The sequence below is a fragment of the Polypterus senegalus genome, chromosome 11, assembly GCF_016835505.1.
Source record: "Polypterus senegalus isolate Bchr_013 chromosome 11, ASM1683550v1, whole genome shotgun sequence".
In the NCBI taxonomy this organism is placed as follows: domain Eukaryota; kingdom Metazoa; phylum Chordata; class Cladistia; order Polypteriformes; family Polypteridae; genus Polypterus; species Polypterus senegalus.
The window spans coordinates 161641533-161662240 of NC_053164.1; the positions used below are offsets into that span (position 1 = coordinate 161641533).

General features: G+C 37.6%; 1 protein-coding gene across 4 annotated transcripts in view; it reads right to left on the reverse strand.

The window, feature by feature from the left end:
• The window catches only part of ddr1 (discoidin domain receptor tyrosine kinase 1), a 247406-nt gene that overhangs the window by 118126 nt on the left and 108572 nt on the right, over window positions 1–20708 (reverse strand). The window lies entirely within an intron of this gene.

A 20708-nucleotide genomic window follows, 5' to 3' on the forward strand; every position in this document is an offset into this window, starting at 1 on the left:
CAGTTTTTATATTGGAAAAAGACTGTAGTGGAGGATGCAATTATCTATCTGCTCCGCAAGGTTTATTCTCACCTGGAAAGCAGTACTGTGAGGATTATGGTTTCTGATTTCTCCAGTTCCTTCAGTACCTTTCAAGCATCCTGGTGAAGGATAATCTCACAGATATGCAGGTGGATGAACCTATGGTGACCTAGATAATGGACTGTTGGACAGACCATAGTTTGTGAGACTCAAGGACTGTGTTTCAGATATGGATGTGAGCAACACTGGAGCACCACATGAAACAGTCCTATCTCTTTTCTCTTCAATCAGTATACCTCAGACTACAAATATAAACACCAGGTCATATCACTTGCAGAAATTCTCAGATGACTCTGCACGTATGGGATGTACTGATAAAGGGGATGAGACACAGTACGGTATAGCAGTCACGTGCAGAAGTTTGTTTCTTGTTGCAAAATGAATTGCCTGCATCTTAATATCAGTAAAACCAAGGAATTTGCTTTGACTTTCGCTACAAACACCCTCTATGTCTGGTCACTTTTCAAGAAGTGGATGTAGACGTAATCCACTCCTACAACTACTTGGGGGTCCACATTAATGACGTCGGACTGGTCTCAGAACACCGAGAAACTACATAAGAAAGGATAGAGCAGGCTCTTTTTCCTTAGGAGACTGCATTTATGTGGGAGGTGACACCTTTCACATTTTTTATAACTCTGTGATGGCCAGTTTGATTTTCTATGCTCTGGTATGCTGGGCTGGTAGTATCACTTCAAGAGAGGCCCATCGAGTCAACAGGCTAATTAAAAGGGCACGCTGAGTTACACGACACACTCTGGAACCAATGAAGGAAGTAGCAAAGGAGAAAATTAAAATAAAACCAATTATGAACAATGCTGCACATCTTCTCTCCAACACACTAACAAGGTACTTTCAGCCAATGAATTACTGAGCAGAACTGTGTCAAGAAATGCTGCTAGGTCTCCTCATTACCAACAGCAATATGTCTGTATAATACTGCACTGTGACCAGGAGCAGACTGGGTCTCAAAACCGGCCTGGGCCTCCAACTAATGAGGTGACGAGGTCGACCCATTATTCATTGTAATTTTCTTAAAATTTGTAATGAGTACGTGGCTTGCTACTTGCTATTAGCCCATGATATGAACTCCATCTAAACCTGTTGATGGTCTAGCTTCATCTTCTGATTGTTCTGGTGATGGTTCATGAACGGTAGGAACCGAATCCATTTCTTCAACCCCTTGTTCGCTTACTTCACCAGGCCCATCTGGCCGAGGGCCAGTATTAGTACCTTTGAACAGATCCACAAGGTTTCTGCACTTTGAAGCACTTTCTGCAAGTTTCTTTTTCTTTCGATCACGTTCACCTTTTACTCCTCATCTGTTTAGCTTCATTCATACTTGGCAAAAGACGTTGAATGGTTGAAATGAATGACAATGATACGGAGGTCAAACGAGGACCAGGTCAAGATTTGGTGTTAATACAACTTTACTTAATTCAATGCCAAATTACCCATATAGGCAGTAAGGCGGCCTAAAGCAAAGTAAGTGATTACAGGTATGAAACAATTATTTTCAACTCGATAACCAAACTGCTCATTTACAATGGAATAAATTATAACTGAGGTTATAATGAAAACCTCACATTATTGAAATGTTCCATTAACTTAAACCATAAATGTTCTGTCCTAAAATAAAAAATTCCTATCCTGTGCTTTATAACTAATTCATCATACTAATAATCGCAGTTGAAAACCACTAATTAATCGCTCACGCCAACGACCAGAGAATAATAAAATGCATAATACATAATCTAAACTAATTATTAGCACCAAAGAATTTAAATACTAGATATGAGATAAAATAAATTGCAATAATATATATACTAACCGAAATGTAGTGGTATCGAAACAGAAATCGGCAAAAGGCAGTTTTGACCAAATTTTTCACTGCAGCGTTGTGTACAGACAATTAAAACAATTTGATGATGTAATACAGTACATTATATAGGACTATATAAATCGCAGTACTGGACAGATAATGTTTAGTAGTTTAGAAAATTAATTTTAATGTCAAACAGTAACCAGTACATAAAATGTATTTCATGAAACGGCCAGCCAATGACCAGACCAGAGTCCACAGCCCACCGGGCATTGTCCGAATGCCCTAATGGCCAGTCCGCCACTGACTGTGACAGCCAAGTCAGAACATTTTTCCTTTTAATTTTCTTGCTTTATAGTCATTCCGGTGTGTGTGCATATTTATTTATGTATTTTAAAAGCTTCTGTAACAAGCCAAATTCCCCTGGGGACAAAAACAGTTCTATCTATCTATTTTGAGATAAGGCTATTTTACCAGCCTCCCCTTTTCTGCAAAAATGTGATCACAGAAAAATAGACTCCCAAATTTTGCACAAAATTTTCCAAAGTTGCATCTTATTCTAAGTTGTGTTTCTACACCATACATTGTTGAAAAAGCACATAGGCCCCTATGTCTGTTCTTACCAGATGTAGCACTCCTGTCTATGCCTTTTTGAAAAAAAAAGAGAGACATCATTTAAATAGAATGTGACCAGAAAATAAGTTGTTATTCAAGCCAAAGTCTAAACCAAAAATCAGTCCTAAATCTTTCAGCAAAATCAATAAACTGCATGCTAATTCATCATCAAAAATCAAAGTCCTAATTATTTTAAACTGGAGATCCTAAATTGAAAAAGCATTCCCCAGCACATAGAGATGTATCTGTAAATTCAGATGGCCCATAAGTGCCTGGGGGGATCTTTATACCAGTGGTTTAGTGACATCATGCTCCATGCACTTCAGGGTAGGTGGCCATTTCAACATGATCAAAATGGAGGATGACTAAGACAAACAAAGATGTCACAAAAGAAGAGCTAAACAGAAAAAAATAATTCTACATATGTCAAAACCCCTAAAAAAGCAAAAGAAAGATAAAAAAGGGTGCAAAACATGGTCAGAAAAATGTTAAAATCACATTCAGCTCATAACACTGTCTGAACACAAAGTAGAGACAGCCACCCTTATTGTGAAGCAGTCAGTCATTTCCCAACCTGCCATATCCTAACACAGGGTCACAATGTCTCCATAAATATAAAAATACATTAGTCTCCTACTTAAATAATCATAGCCAAGCCACGAATTGTTGTGCCTATTTAATTTGTTACACCATTTGCCTCATCTTTGCCAATTGTCTTCAGTAGTATGACCAAGCCACAATAGGACTGCCAGCCATGTGTGTTATCAAAGTTCACCTGAGGAAGACTGAAGGATTGCTTTTACAAACTCAAAAATGTAACATCAAAAGACAAAATAATAAGAGAACTATTTACAGGCAGCTAATAAAACTGCCACACAGATGTGCACCACCAACTTACTATATAACATGAGGAAAGACATATTCAAATGGTAAAGGTAAAGACTACTACTACTGCTGCTATTACTATTAAAACTTAAAGTTTCTATGTATTATTTCATATACAGAACAAATAAGTTTAATGAGTGACTCCTTCAATTAACTGACATTTTCTAACTTAATGATATTAAATTAATTCATACAAAGAAGCTTTTACATCATTTTTTTCCTTTGTCAACAGAAGTGGCCTTCCCAGATCACTTCCTCACTGTTTTACCCAGCTCTTAACTGTGAAGTTGACTAGCTACATGAGCAGACAACTACCTGCCTCTCACCTGCAATTTCCCAGCCTGTTATGTCTGATCTGTCTAGCTCTCCTACTATCTTTTGACTGTCGAGAAATACATGTTATTAGTAACTCTACCTTCCTGAACCTTCTCCAGGCTGCTACCAATGATGACAAGATCCAGTGAGGGTTACAGCATTCTTCTGTCTCTGAACAATGGACTGTGATCCTTCTGTGAGGAACAGGACATCAGCTTCTTTGGCACTGGGATCTCCTTTGGGAGAGACCACGCTTCTACAGACAGGATGGACTACACCCCAGCAGATTCAAGGCATTATTTATAATAATATCTCTGATCTCATAGAAAAAATTAATAAAATTGCAAAATGTCTATCTAAAGTGGTGTGCATTATAGAGTCTAAAATTATGAACAATATATTTGATAAAGACCACAGACAATTTGGCATTAATGCCAGTAACTTCACAGGAATCTTTAGTTGTAGTATAATTTCTACGCAGCCTCATCTTTCTGAAACCCTTGATATGGTGTTATTTAATGCTACAGCATAAACTAGCAAAACATTTTATGAAAACAGTGTTATTACTGATGGAAAAAAGACAATTTAATCTTAGGTGAAATGTGGCTTAGTAATGAGCACCTTTTGAGTGTCTTGCTATCAGTGTTACCACTTTTTATTTTTGTAACTATTGATCACCAAAAAATAATGCCTCATTCATTAAATCATTTTCTGATTTTTTAACCTTTATAATAATTAGGTATGACAATTTCCTTTGGTTAAAAGTAAGTCAGTAACTTAATATCTTAATGCTGATTCACATAATCTATCAGTTCTTGTTCTGTTAGACATGAGTGAATCATGTGAAACTACTGGCTAAAGAACTCTTATTGACCACCTTAGACACTGGGTTGGACATTCTGGCCATGCCTTGAGTTGGCGTCACACATATCGCAAGCAGAAAAGTCTTCGTCAGTTGTAGCAATTATAGAGATCTATTTTAGGCTGCTTATTATTCTCAGTCTATTTACTCTCATTAATCCTGATCATTTTAAAACAACTTGTCGATAGCACCAGATGAAACTGATACTTGATTTAGTGTCTTACCTGCATCATCAAATGAATGAGTAACCATTTTCTTAAACTTAAGGAAAAAAAACTGAAATTTAAATTATTGGTAGCAAATGAAAAATACCTTAAAAATAAATTAAGCTATCTTGCATTACAAATAAGGTCAGATTTAAAGATTCTCGGCTTCATTTTATATTAAGAGCTAAACTTCAATTCCCACACCTGGCATATTACAGAGACTGCATTTTTTCATTTAAGAAACACTGTAAGAGTTGTATCTTTTATATCACTGTAAGAAGCCAAAACGTTAATACTTGTCTATAGCTGTCTTGATTACTGCAATGCACTCCTATCAGGAATGCCAAAAATAGATATTGGCTGCAATTAGTCCAAAATGCAGCAGCAAGAATTTTAATTTAAAAAGGGAAATTTCAGCATCTCTCACCAATCAAAGCATCATTACACTGGCAGTGTCCTTTAGTATTGATTTTTAAAATATTTATAATTATATATAAGGCTCTAGCCAATCTAACACCTTCATATATTTTATGGTGCTTGATTCCCTACATCTGCGGTGGGTTGGCACCCTGCCCGGGATTGGTTCCTGCCTTGTGCCTGGTGTTGGCTGGGATTGGCTCCAGCAGACCCCCCGTGACCCTGTGTTCAGATTCAGCGGGTTGGAAAATGGATGGATGGATACATTTTTAATTGTAATTTTAAGATTCTCTAACACTGGTTGCTCAATACTTTGAGTGTAAGGGCCCATTGATACCTAAGCATTTTTCTAATGTGTTAGCAGTACCAGAATGCTTCAAAATGGCTTGAAAAGTTATTTCCATAATTTTCAATAACACTGTTCACACCTAAGCATTTTAGCAGCAAGTGTTTTAGAAAACTCCTGCATCCACAGTTTTTGAGCATTTTCAGTCAAAGACATGTTCCAATGAAATCAATGGTAATGGTCATAAAATGATGGTGAATGGAAACAAAACGTTTTGTAAGGCTTTTTACAGGAAGTCACTGCCTCTTCTTGGATGAGCCAGGAGTGAAACACACATTGAAACTAAAATAAAAAAAATTCTGGTGTTGTCTTGCATGCGAGTGCTTCAGTCATCCAGCTCAGTACAGATGTTTTGACATATAGGTTGAGTGGCAGCGTAGAGCTGGCATGGGGTTTGTATGTTCTCTCCTTATGTATTTGTGTATTGATCGGTAGTGAATATGTTTAACTCAGTAACTCTGCCTGTTAACACTGAATGCTGGAAATGTGGCATAATACTTTCAATTTACATTTATTTGCTTGGCAGTGTGACAATGTGGGTTGGCTTCACACTACCAGCTTCCGGGAGCCTCTTGTACCTGCCACCGTCGATAACATAACCAAGGGATGAGCCAAGCAAATGAGGACTCATACATTCCAAACAAGGGGTTGATGCAAAAGTGCTAAAGGGCTTTTATTGAAAACCAAAAACAAAACAGTGCCCAAATAAACAGTGCAGATAAAATCCCAACTCATGCATTTATTTGATATTTGGACTAAATTCTTCACACATTATACACTTCACGTAATTATTAGTATCCATCCATTATCCAACCCGCTATATCCAAACCACAGGGTCACGGGGCATTATTAGTATAACATGGAAAAAGTTTCTGCTTTAATGACCAACAGCTGAACATATGCCTAATGTATTGCTTGCTTCCCACCTTATCTACACTGGCACTTTGTAAATACTTAAGTTTGGTAGACTGCTTTCTTATTCTAAACCCACCTCAAAAACTGTTTATTTTAATCACTGGACTCACAAACTGACCTTATTTTTGTATTGCAAGTACTCATTCCCTATGTTAAAGAAGCTAGCTTTATTTCTCTAAAATTAAAAAATGAATCTGGAACATTAAGGCAAACAACTTACTCTTACCACCAGAGGGTGCCTAAATACCACTCAACTGGAAAACAACTTGTAAGTAAAGAGTACTTCATAAAAAATTAAGATTTTCATGATGATTAACTCCCACAGCATGGATAATAATATTTTCTTTTCAGGAAAAGGAAGGGCTTATCCAAGTAACTATAGGCCAGCAAGCTTAGCATACATCACAAGTAAATTAGCGGATGCCATTATTTAGGGAGGAGATTAAACATTACACGACCAGAACAGGTATATTAGTGACCAATCGGCATCATTTCAGGCAGAGGAATTTTGTGTTTCACTAATATGTTGGAATTTTATAAGGAAGCAACATATGCATATGATCAGAGAGGTGCAAATGATATTTTTTATGTTGGTTTTCAGAAAGCCCTTGGTAGGACCCCACATCAGAGAATACTGATCAAATTAAAGGATACATTTGATTATTTTTCAAGTCAATGCTGCTTCTTCACAATCATGGTATATATTAATTTACCACTTGAAAGTGTGTCCTAACTTTGAAGTATTTTTTTTTTTTTTTATAAACTTTAAAAATACTTTGTCCATTCTTGCAGTTTACAATGGGGATGCTGGGTGTCAGGTCCAAAGATAAAGCAAAAAGCTGTAATACTTATCAAATACACCCACTTTGATCCTGCAAAGGTTTCAATTTAAGAAAGCAGGCCTTATGTTTTTATGAGGCATTTTTGTGATAATGAAGTTATTAGAAATTATTCTATCACAGATTCGTGGTACTATTTTCTCAAGGTAAGCATCATTACTGGCTCAATGGTATGCTTGCAGTGGTCATTATGAAAGGAGTTGTAACAACTCAACACTACACTGTCCATTTAGATTTTCTGTTGCTATTGTATATACCCTATAGAGCAAGGACCACGCCAAGGGGCAGCATAGTAAAAAGAAAGCATAACAGTTTCATTGTACTTTGTACACCTAACAATAAAACTGATCTGAACCGATTACATTGCATTGTACTAATAATAAAAGCCTTAAATTTCTGAAAGAGTCAAGCCACTCAGAAAATGAAGAGCAGAGTAGACTAAAGTGCCACAAATTAATTATAGTTTTTAATTAATTAAATTATAGCCTGCAAGGGCAGGCATCCTAGCTGGGATGGAGCACGGTTCCTTAATTGGATGGGAGACCAGCCTTATGCTACCACAAGAAACACGACAAAGCTCATCCTATTGTTAGTGTTGTTAGACATAATAATCAAATATTTAGTTTCATTATAAACATTAAACAAGATGCACATTTACTTCTGATGTATTTTAATCAATTACAAAAATAGTTATAACAATGATAAGAGGCAAAGTGGGGATATTTATGAAAAGCGAGTATTGTGGTGACAGAGGTGTCATGACTCTTATTACTAAAGCTGTTTTTTTGAAGCATTATGCAATCTACTAGTCAGAATTTGTAAAATGTATATTTATAGTTTTATTCCTTCACATTAAGTATTCTTGGGCACAATCATTTAAAAAGATCCACAAAAATGTATTTTTCCTGACAATTCCATCAAGTTTTTGAAACCCGGTGATGCCATGTGTAGTTCAAATCAAGCTTGATGAATGAGGATTCAAAATTTTGAGCGGATATGCACAGGGAAAATGGAGTGCAGAATGTGGTTCAAAGCACTAAGCTGATATGCGCAGTGGAAATGACCCATCCTACCCTCAGCGCAGTTCAAAGCACCTAGTTGACATGCACAGTGGAATTGAAACACAGATTGAGGTCTGAAACACTAACCTGCAATGTTAATTTTGACAATACACTTTGATTTAGTTTTATTCTTAGTCTTCTGACTAAATTGCATTTGATTTTTAGCCACATTTTAGTAATTTAATTCTTGCTAGTTTTAGTCTGGTTTTAGTCAACAAATAAAGTTGAGATGAAGTAAATTGGTTATAGTTGACTAATAGTAAAAGTAAATTAGTCAAACAGTCAAAATCAGATAAATATCTTGTTTAACATATGAATATGCATAGAATATACTGTACTATTATACTAATATGTACAATAATGAGCCAAACCACATGATTACTGAACTAAAAATGAAGAGTAGGTGTACAAAGGATTTACTTCTAAAGATCTTGGTCAGAAAGTGGCAGCTCTGGTCTGTCATCATAGGTGCCTTAGTTATGTTGCTATAACAGGTTACCAAAATAGGCTGGACCAAGCAGCACACTTAATTTCAGCTCAGGGTTTATAAAGAATGAAATCATCATGGACTATCTGGTTTATATGACCATATATACATTTCAAATATATTCTGAAACTTTTTTCTCCAGCAACTGAAAAAAACTGCTTAAAATAAAACTAAAAATACAAATTCAAACATTATTATATCTGTACTGTTAAATTAGTTAATTCCAAAATAAATTTAGGATACTTGCATCTAAACAAACCCTTAAAAGCAGATTTTGTAATAAAATACTTTTAAAATCTGTTTTTCAGATAATCACTCTGTATGATTTGTAACTTTTGCTATTGTAAGATTTACAGTATACAAGTAAAATTCCGTTACAATTAACTCCCTGGGACCTAAAAAAATTTTGTTTCAACAAAAATTTTGTTGTAATGAGATTCTGTATTTGTTACTATAGTGCTTTCTTTAACTTGTGTAGAATTCACACTATAACATGACGCAAGCACAAAAACGAAATGTGCTTACACACAGAAAAATCCAGATGCAGGAATCTGTGCGTTCGCCAACTTCCGCTGCATAAATCCTGGTCAGCGTGAAAAGTAACGCTTGTGCACGCACCTGATGTCACGCCCTAACTCCTCCCAGAATTACGCCTCTTTGAATATGCAAATCAATATAAATAGCCCTTAAGCTCAGCGTTCTGTGAAAAGACAATGGGAAAAGCATGGGGGGGAAATAATTTCAGCGAATACCAAGTGGAGGCAAAGGAAAAACATACTATTTGTTGATTTAAACAGTGGTATAATCAACAAAAGGAATTTGATCGAGTGACACTCGAAAGCTCAACTTCACAAAGTCACACAGTGCCAAAAAAAAAAGAAGTCACATATCAAAGTCGCTGTGAAAAGGCGAGTCGTAGCCCACCGTCTGAGTGTCATATGAGAGCTTATTAGGGTGCAGACAAAAAAAAAAAAAAAGTAGGCACACAGTGGGGGAAAAAAAAAAAAAGCATGAAATGTCAACTTTGATGACAAAATAAACTACGTGATTAAAGTGGAAATTTTGAGATTAAAGTAGAACATCATAAACTTCATCTTAAAATCATTTAATTTACTAGTTTCTCAAATCCCATAGTAACTAAAGTAGCATGTTAAATGCTTTGTTTTGTATTTGATCTTCAATGTGTTCTGTGTGTGTGAATCACTATGTGCTTTCATTCTTTCTCTTTCTCCGACAGGACACAGAATCCATTACATTTGTGATATTACAGCTCTCTGAATAATTTAAATACTGAGATGTATACCTGATATTTTCATGATTGGAATGAAAGCATGTAATTAAACATGGGAACACGATGGCGCAGTGTTCACGTCTTACACAAGATGCTGCTGCACCATGCGGGACCTTCGATGAAATAATTTATTGTAGCAGTACTGTCTCTTTCAAACGTACTAACCTTCAATTCTTGTCCTTACTTTTCTTTCCCCAAATACCCAATCGTCACACAATCCGCTCTGTAATAGACTTTAAGCCATCTATAAGCTTATAACGACGATTCTTCAAAACTTTTAAAGGACGTTGAAATATCTTCATAGTACCTGTTTAATTATTCTATCCTTCTAGTGTCACGCCAGCCTCAGTAAATATACAGCGCGAGGTAGGAACAATATGTGAACTTGCTAGCACTGCAGCACCATGTCCTCACATGTTTAATTATTAACAATACAGATTTAAATGAAGTTAAAATTTTATCAACATTTTGCTTAATTTCATCTTAAAAATGATATCGTCATCATATATAAATACGCTCTTTATAAAGTGGCACAGGTTGTGCAATATTATAACTGTAGTGCAAGTTTACAGTGGGGTAATTGTACTTATAAAAGTACAAACAGTTCTACAAGGAGCAATTGAGTGCATTTATAGTTCTTGGGATGAAACGTTTTTTGAACCGCGAGGTCCGTACAGGAAGCATGTGCTTGATGCTGTATACTGATAATTCTCTTTCCAATCAGCTGCTACTGTGATTCCCCACTCGGATACAGTGATATAAATACTCCGAGTGGTACAGTGAGAGTAATATGGAAAAAGATGATCCGCTGTGGCAACCCCTAACGGGAGCAGCTGAAAGAAGGTGGTACAGTGAGAGTAACAACGCTAAAGCAGTTATGGTATTTGGAATACTATGGCTATTCCCTGGACCATTATATTGTTACAGGTTAATTACAATCAGATGCATTACACTAATAAACAATATGCGGTTAACTTCAGTGTATTTATAAAGCCACGTCAGGAAAAGAAAGAATAAACACACAGGAACAGTAGAACTGTTTTGATGCTGGGTGCCGGCAGTCTGCAAAACCATGCGGAAAACTGTGTACGACAGGGTATTAGGTACCGTGGAGACATTCTTCTGCAACATTTCTGTGCGTATGCACCATTTATACATGAGGCCCCAGGTGTTTGCAATCATTTCACTTTTGCGTTAATTTTAATCTCCTACAAGTTATGCTGATGGGAATTTTTCTCAGCATTTTCTTGCCATAATACACTTTTAGGGTGCGAATGATGCCCAAACCCAATGGCTGAAGCACTGCTGTGCAATTGGGTGGGAGGAATTCAACGCGAACATTATCTAAATGCGGAAGCATGTCGTGCTGGTTTCTGAACTCTTTTGGGAGCCTGCTCACACCCACCGAATGAGAATGTCATGCTGAAGTGTGTCTCGAAGCGCGATTGCAGCATCTGCGGAGGATTGTTTGTCTGTTGCTGGGGCAACAGCAGGCTCACAGCAATGCAGTGAAGCACCACAGAAGCAAATCATATAAGATCAGGATTACGCTATAAGCCCCTGTCTTGCCCAAAACAGATATACAGATCACAGCATACAAGTTATCTGAATTTCTAGCAGAAATTGAAAACATTCAAAAACTCTGTAAAATACAGCTGTGTCTAATTCTGATATCAGAGCAACAGTTAAGCTATTGACAATAATGTGAAGGGTGAAACAGATCTGGATTTCAGAACACAGGTCAGGTCTGGTTTGAGAGCAGTAGTAGACATGCGTAAAATGGCACGTAGGTGGGAGTCACTGAGTTTTGATCTCAGGCGGTTCTTGTTTAAGTTCAGAACAGAGAAAGTCTGCTCACACAAATATGTAGAGCCAAACAAGCTCAACCTTTTCTTTGCAAATGTTTGCATTTCTGGAAACTTGCCTTTATCCAGCTGCTGGTAAAAAGGCACAAGAGACAGCTGCTGCAGTCGGCTACGGCACTCGTCACACTTAAGCTCAATCAGCTCTAGATGTAGGTGAGCTTGGAGCCTCATCACGGTCCACGCTGAAGGGAGAAAAGAATAGCAACAAGTCCTTTTCGATGCCGAATGTCACTTCAACAAAAGTCCTGCAAATACTGTCGTCATTGAAACAAACCATGAAACTCAAACCGATTATGACAGCAGCAATCCAAGCTGTGAGATTTGAAACAAGATTACTGTTCACATGGCCAACTATACGCTGCATGCTCAAGAGTAAGCTCAGCGCACAGCTTGGTCATAATACAACCGGAGGGCGAACTCAAAATGTGGTATACAACGAGATCATTAACAAATAATTATTGGTATATTTTCCCTCAGTTTAAAACGGTTTAATTTTCTTCTTATTAAAAATTTTAAGTCAGTACTTCGCCGCTGCGAAGCGCGGGTATTTTGCTAGTTTTAATATAAACAAAACAGCTCAAAGTGCTCCCAAAAAAAAAAAAAAAAACCAACACCACCACAGGCTGGAGGAAAAACCAAATCTGCAGGCGTTCCAATGCCAAAAGACTGCCCAGCACACACTGGGCATTCTACCTAACAAAGAGGTTAGTCCTTATGGTTTTCAGGCTTCACATAGAACAAAACTGATGATGGTCATGTGGACATCAGGGATACCCACCATTCAATCCATAAGATGGCATTGCTGTGTATTTATGGTGCTTGTTTTGCTTTGCTACATTTCCCACAAGAATGTGTGTGGCTGAACTTGTCCTGCATCTGTCTGTGTCAGTTTTGGGGAGCTGCAAGCCACACACCATTATAAGATAATGAAAACCATTTCATTTACCTCTGACAGGCTTTGAAGTAAATAGTGAAGGAGGAAATGAAGTTCCCAAACATTTTTGCAATTTCATTGAATTCACAACGAAGCAAAACCCTCATTGCCTGCTCATCACTACTAGTTACTGAAAGCAAAAAGATACACATTTTTGACACACAAATTTGTAACATTGCATCATTTTCCTCATGAAATAAATTGACAAGTATAAAATTAGTGTCATTTGATTAACTGATTTGTTCTCTTTATCTAGTTTTATGAGATATGTAAAAATTGATACATAAATAGAGAAAAGTCTAAAAGTTCATAAACCTTTTACCATCACGTTTTTTTTTTTTTATTATTAATTTTATTGTTATCATTCCATACAAACCGATCAATTTTTACATGGCCAATAAGGCTTGTAAACATACCTAAATTGATGAGTTTGATAGGCCAATAGAGATGAATGGGGAAGAAAAAGAAATGTGGAAATAATTGCTCCCTTGGTGCTTTAAGAGCTTATTCTAAAATATTATTGATTAGATCGTCGTCACTGTTGTTGCTCTGTGTTACTTGACCAGGGCAGCATGTCACTGATGTGAACTCGCAGGTACAGTGGAACCTTGGATTGCAAGTAACTTGGTTTGTGAGCGTTTTGCAAGACGAGCTAAAATTTTAATAAATTTTGACTTGATAAACAAGCGATGTCTTGCAATATGAGTAGTATGTATATGCTTTGTCTGCCATAGTTGTTCTCTCTCTCTCTGCAACATTGTGGAGAATCGTCTCCCATTCTCCGTCTGAATCGGCATGCCTCACTCATACAGTCAACATCCGTACGAGCGTATACTGTTTACTATAGCATGGGGACAACATGTGTGTCTTGTAACTTTCGAGTCCCTGTCTTGCACCCCAAAACACAAAGCAGAGTCTCAGTGCTTTAGCAACACCAGCTTTATTTAGCACAGTTATTTATTGTAGTGGGATTTGCCACTAACTGTACACAGACACAGTAGTCAGGCAGGTTTGGAGCCAGATTAGTGGACAAGTAATACTGTGCTCTGCGGATTTATAATCTTCCTGTATTGCCCATCAATGGCAAGCGCTTATAGCATTTCCGCGACCTGTTCGGATTCGCTTTTAAAGCGAACTGCTACATCGCTTTAGAGTCTGCAGTTGCTTCGGGATGCTCTTCCGCCTGTTGTCCCGTTAGGTGGAATACCAAAAGAGTTTAGAAACTCACTCACACCAGCCATGATTCTTTTCAAAGGTAAAGCGCAGTTTAATTTGTTTTATGTATTTTTACGTTATATTTTGTATTAATCATTTTTATATGAATAGTTTTGGGTTGTGGAATGAATCATCCGAGTTTCCATTATGAAAAATTTGCTTTGATATACAAGTGCTTTGGATTGCAAGCACGTTTCCAAAATGAATTATGCTCGCAAACTGAGGTTCCACTGAATCTGTAAGCAGAGTACTACCTCCACATCCATTTCCTGGACAGTGGCTGGGAATACACATTCTTTGGTATGGCAAAATCTAATAAAAAAGCCCAATACTTTTGCTGATGCTGAGTTGCAGACTGCTCTCTTTATAACAAGAAGCTGTCTAACTGATTCCTATACTAATCATCAGAAAATAGCTGGAAGTGACAAGACCTGCTTGCATAGTTAAAGTGCAAAGTGTACAGGATGAGTAAAAAAGGTAACAGAACCTTTTCTTTTGGTGCTTCACTGTTACTAACTTGCATATTAGAGACATAGTTTTTGAGCATCAAACTGCAGTATGCCAGACAGACAGTCTATTTATTCAGAACACCAAAGGTTCATCAACCTTCATATCCCTAAATTTAGTCTTGAACAGGGATAGCTGGGTAGTATTTAAGGCACTGGAGAAATAAAAAAATAAATAAATAAATAATCTAAACAGTACTGCCAGTTCGGTGCGATTGCCGCATCTGTGGAAGATTATTTGTCCGTTGCCGGGGCAGGGCAATGGCAGGCTTACAGCGGTGCAGTGAAGCGCCATAGAAGTGAATCCTAAAAGACTGTGGGCACGCTATAAGTCCCTGTCTTACAACTGAAAACATGAGGCTTTACCCCAACTTTATTTAGCTTGAAACAGGAACAGCACGGTTATTTATTGTAGCAGGATCTGCCACTCTCCTATAAACAGACACAGCACTCAGGCAGGGTAGTGACCAGGTTAGTGGCCAAGTAATCCGGTTTCCCTGCATTTACATTGTTCCTTGCATCACCCATCGAGATCTTTTCAGTTTGCTTCAGTGCGAGCCGCAGCAGAGTTGTGAGCCTGCTGTTGCCCCGGCAACAGATAAACAGTCTACCACGGTCACAGTGATCTCACTTCAGGACACTCTTTGGTGTGTTGTTCACTTGGGGGAGGTCCCAAGAGAGTTTAGAAACCTCACTTTCTTGAATGAATGTCACATTAATAGGTATGTTTCTTGAACGAGCATCACTGAACCACAAAAACGGCTTTTTCTGTGTTTTCAAATGCAACAGCTCGCATACATGTGCAACCAAAGATTTTTTTTTCTTGTTTTGCTTGGTCTTTCAAGAAAGTTGACAGTGTCAATGGCAATGTCTTTTTTCTTTTTGTCGCAAACGAGGGCTGCAAAAATTTAAAGTTTTCTTTTCTTATATGAACTGTTAGTTTTTTCGTGTCTGCCGTTTCTATAGGAGGGTGACAATGAGTTAAATTCCAAGGATGTTTTTCAAATGTTGACAAGCAGAAGTTATCAGTGAAAACCACCGAAAACAAAAACAGCAAAAACAGTACAAGGAAAGTTTATATAAAAAAAAAATTTTCTTTGAACAATGTCTCTGTTTAGGGATTGTTGTGCATAACTCAGTTGTTACCAAAGAACTAACTGCTCTGTGGATAATTCATTCAGGCATTTCAAGGTCACTTCGTTGTCATTCAAGTACAGTAATCCCTCATTTATCGCGGGAGATCGGTTCCAAGGCCGGCCGCGATAACTGAATTTCCGCGAGGTAGGGACACCATATTTATTTACTAATTTAACGTGTATTTGGACGTTTTTAAACCCTCCCTGTACTGTTTACAACCCAACCTTTATTAATATTTTTTTTTATTATTTTACTCTATTAATTTTTGCCCAGAGGGGACTGGGCGGTCTCTTGGTCTGGAATCCCTACAGATTTCCGTTTTTTTCTCCAGCCTTGAGATTTTTTTTTTGTTTTTTCTGTCCACCCTGGCCATCGGACCTTATTCTATTTTAATTAATGTTGACTTATTTTTATTTTTTATTCTGTCTTCTATTTTTCTATTCTTTTTGTAAAGCACTTTGAGCTACAATTTTTTTGTATGAAAATGTGCTATATAAATAAATCTTGTTGTTAAATGTTGTTGTTGTAATAACAGGGACAACTGTTAAGCAATATGAAATCAGTAGATAAGTTTACAGTTACTGTATAACAAAGTACACGTACCTACATATGACGTGATGATGGTAATGAATATGCTGTGCAGTAAAAGTGAGGACGATGAAGGTGATGACTGTATTTTACGTCTCTTCAAAACGGCGGTGCCATTTCCTGGGGCACCTCTTCCACGGTTTCCAAAGGTGTATCCGTAGTAGTAGTAGGAACTGGCTCTTTTCTGCGAGGCTGCAAAAACATTGTGATCGGCAGCTGCTGCCGCTGCTTCTTTTTCCGGTCAAAGAGCAGCTTGTAGGCAGTCATGACGTCGCCGACCTTGTTGCAAAATTGGACCGATCGAACCATATAGTCGTCCCATTCCTGTGACCGCTCTTGCAGATCCTTAGCCAGTCTGTAGCCACAGCTGCGAACATTCTCCCTTCCTTCAACATATCCAGAAGTTTCACCTTCTCAGCGATTGTCATCACTCTTCGTTGGCATTTAGGCTCAGCCTTGGAAGAAGGAGCACATTTGGGAGCCATTGCAGGGGGTGAAAATTGAAGCGAAATTCAACACAAAAAAATAAATAAATTAAAAAAAAAAAAAATCACATACAGTACAGTGTAAAGTAAACTGTTCGGTGAGAAAGCTTGAAGCGAAATGGCCGCGACAGAAAGACAAGCGGAGGTGCTGTGGGATCTGGGCATCAAACCACCAATCACAGGCCCAATTAGAAAGCGGGAAGCTGTGATTTGTCGTCTCCTTCCCATGTACCAATCACAGACCGTGTTACAACGCACTTAGTCACTGAACTGGTTTTGTTGTTCTTAGACTAGGAAATACTACTACTATATTTAAAAACCCGCAAAGTTGTGAATCCGCGAAAACTGAACCGTGAAGTAGCAAGGGATTATTGTATCTGCTAAATGTATTTCACAGTAACAAGATTTCTATAGACTCGTGTCATATGGGGACCATAAAAATTCTTTGTTGTAATGAAAATTTTGTTGCTATAATTTCGTTATAGCAGAATTTTACCTGTAGTTTCCTTAGTTGTCTCCTCACTTGGTCTTCAGTTATGGACAGTCCACACTGATGATCAGAGGTGAATTCATCAATGGCAATACTAGCTACAGTGGTAGGAGTAAAATACATATAGTGAGTTGTTGATAGAGTAGAAATGGTCAAGGGAGGACTGGTCATTGAAAAGAGGTAGTAATTGGAGGAAGTGGTCCAAATATGTGAAACACAGTAAAATATATCCAAAAATTTGTTTAGAGTAGGGGTGTAATGATTCTCCACATCCATAGCTCAGTTCAGACTTCGGTTTTTCATACCTTTTTTTTTTTTTTTTAAAGAAAATAAAATTATAGGTTTTAAGTCACTAACAATTAGAAACCCTAAACAGCTCTCTGTTGAACGTATGGTCCAACCCATCTGTAGTTAAAGCAATGAATTTTGTGTTGCTCAAATTCTAACAGCACTTCATACCTGGGTTCTTAGTATGCAGAAAAATAGCTGTAATTCCTAAACTGCTTTTAAGATATTTTTGGTAAATCCCTTAAATTAAACCTGAAAGTCTACACTTCAAACACATAATGATTGCTTTATTTCAAATCCACTGTGGTGGTGGCAAACAGAGCCAAAATGATGAAAATTGTGTCACTGTCCAAATACTTATGGAGCTAAATGTATACAGAATACTGTGAAATTCTTACTTCATTTGCCAGTCAACATGCCTTTTACACCATTTCTCACAATTATATAAATAAACTATTCTCCTGATGCTTTTTTCTCATTCTATACTGTGTATCTGTCCATTTGATGGAGTGAATTAAAATAGTGCACGGAATATCAGACTTAAGCCTACTCTCCATAATACACAAAACATCACAGTACCTACAGTGGTGTAAAAACTATTTGGCCCCTTCCCGATTTCTTATTCTTTTGCATGTTTGTCACACAAAATGTTTCTGATCATCAAACACATCTAACCATTAGTCAAATAGAACACAAGTAAACACAAAATGCAGTTTTTAAAATGATGGTTATTATTATTTAGAGAGAAAAAAAATCCAAACCTACATGGCCCTGTGTGAAAAAGTAATTGCCCCCTTGTTAAAAATAACCTAACTGTGGTGTATCACACCGGAGTTCAATTTCCGTAGCCACCCCCAGGCCTGATTACTGCCACACCTGTTTCAATCCAGAAATCACTTAAATAGGAGCTGCCTGACACAGAGAAGAAGACCAAAAGCACCTCAAAAGCTAGACATCATGCCAAGATCCAAAGAAATTCAGGAACAAATGAGAACAGAAGTAATTGAGAACTATCAGTCTGATAAAGGTTATAAAGCCATTTCTAAAGCTTTTGGGCCATTATCCACAAATGGCAAAAACATGGAACAGTGGTGAACCTTCCCAGGAGTGGCCGGCCGACCAAAATTACCCCAAGAGCGCAGAGACGACTCATCCGAGAGGTCACAAAAGACCCCAGGACAATGTCTAAAGAACTGCAGGCCTCACTTGCCTCAATTAAGGTCAGTGTTCACGACTCCACCATAAGAAAGAGACTGGGCAAAAACGGCCTGCATGAGAGATTTCCAAGACGCAAACCACTGTTAAGCAAAAAGAACAGTAGGGCTCATCTCAATTTTGCTAAGAAACATCTCAATGATTGCCAAGCCTTGACTGATGAAACAAAAGTTGAACTTTTTGGAAGGCAAATGTCCCGTTACATCTGGCGTAAAAGGAACACAGCATTTCAGAAAAAGAACATCATACCAACAGTAAAATGTAGTGGTGGTAGTGTGATGGTCTGGGGTTGTTTTGCTGCTTCAGGACCTGGAAGGCTTGCTGTGATAGATGGAACCATGAATTCTACTGTCTACCAAAAAATCCTGAAGGAGAATGTCCGGCCATCTGTTTGTCAACTCAAGCTGAAGCAATCTTGGGTGCTGCAACAGGAAAACGACCCAAAACAAACCAGCAAATCCACCTCTGAATGGCTGAAGAAAAACAAAATGAAGACTTTGGAGTGGCCTAGTCAAAGTCCTGACCTGAATCCAATTGAGATGCTATGGCATGACCTTAAAAAGGCAGTTCATGCTAGAAAACCCTCAAATAAAGCTGAATTACAACAATTCTGCAAAGATGAGTGGGCCAAAATTCCTCCAGAGCGCTGTAAAAGACTCATTGCAAGTTATCGCAAACACTTGATTGCAGTTATTGCTGCTAAGGGTGACCCAACCAGTTATTAGGTTCAGGGGGCAATTACTTTTTCACACAGGGCCATGTAGGTTTGGATTTTTTTTTCTCTGATTCTCTGATTTTTTTTTCTAAAATGGATGAGAAAAAGTAATGTAAAAGATGACTTAATGACTTTTTGTGTATTATATGCTGTAAAAGAAAAAAAAGTCTCCTGAATAAGTTTATTATCTCTTTGAGTCAATCACAAAATAATTCTCTTAGGTGTCAAACTTCCCACACATGGGCTTTCTGAACTGCTGCCACCACTTAGCGAGATCTATAGATTTGTCTGCTAATACTGCATAGAAGGTCTCCATTTTCAACTTAAAAATCTTCCCTTGTTGCTGATGTTCACCTACAGGGTCATAAAGTTACCACAAAAGACACTAGCAAACCTTTTCACCATACCTCTTTTGCAGCTGCCTTTACTACAAAAATCTTGAGCAGGAAGTACTCAGCCTTGATATCTCTGACTTCAACAGAGAAGCATTAGAAGGTCTTCTAGATGGAAGAGTTGGATTAATTTCAAATAGAAGAATTTGCTGTTCAATCCTAGAATAATGTTACTACTAGTTTGTAGTTATGGTTATGAAAGTTGACTCAACCTTCAAATGGTTTAACAAAAAAGAATATTACCCACACTTTCCTAGGGCCTCTCTCAAATGGCAGTTCCACAGTAGGCCTAAGACCAGCTTCAAATGGAAAGTCTGATTTCTGATCTTATACAAGTCAGGATACATCCAGCCTGTACTTTTTAACCCATGTGAACAAGCTTCAGCTTTTTCATCATCAAAGTAATTACATTCTATTTTGCAGAAATCAATTACCATCAACAGAGTGTAGTATTCCTCTCTACACCTGGTAAATTGGTCCTAGTGGGAGGGTAACCTTATCAGGAGCACATAATTCATAATATCACTCCAAGGATCACTGAATCACACAAACTGCTTCAGCATGTCAAAAATCACAGTCCTGGAACTGGAGGAGATTTTATATATAGATTATTAAATGGTCTTAAATTTGTCATAGCTGTACCAAGCTTTTATAACTGCAGATTTACAGCAAAATCCCATGAGAAGAAAGCACAATGGCAGCAAAACTGAACAGCTAGTGGGTTGATCTTTATATC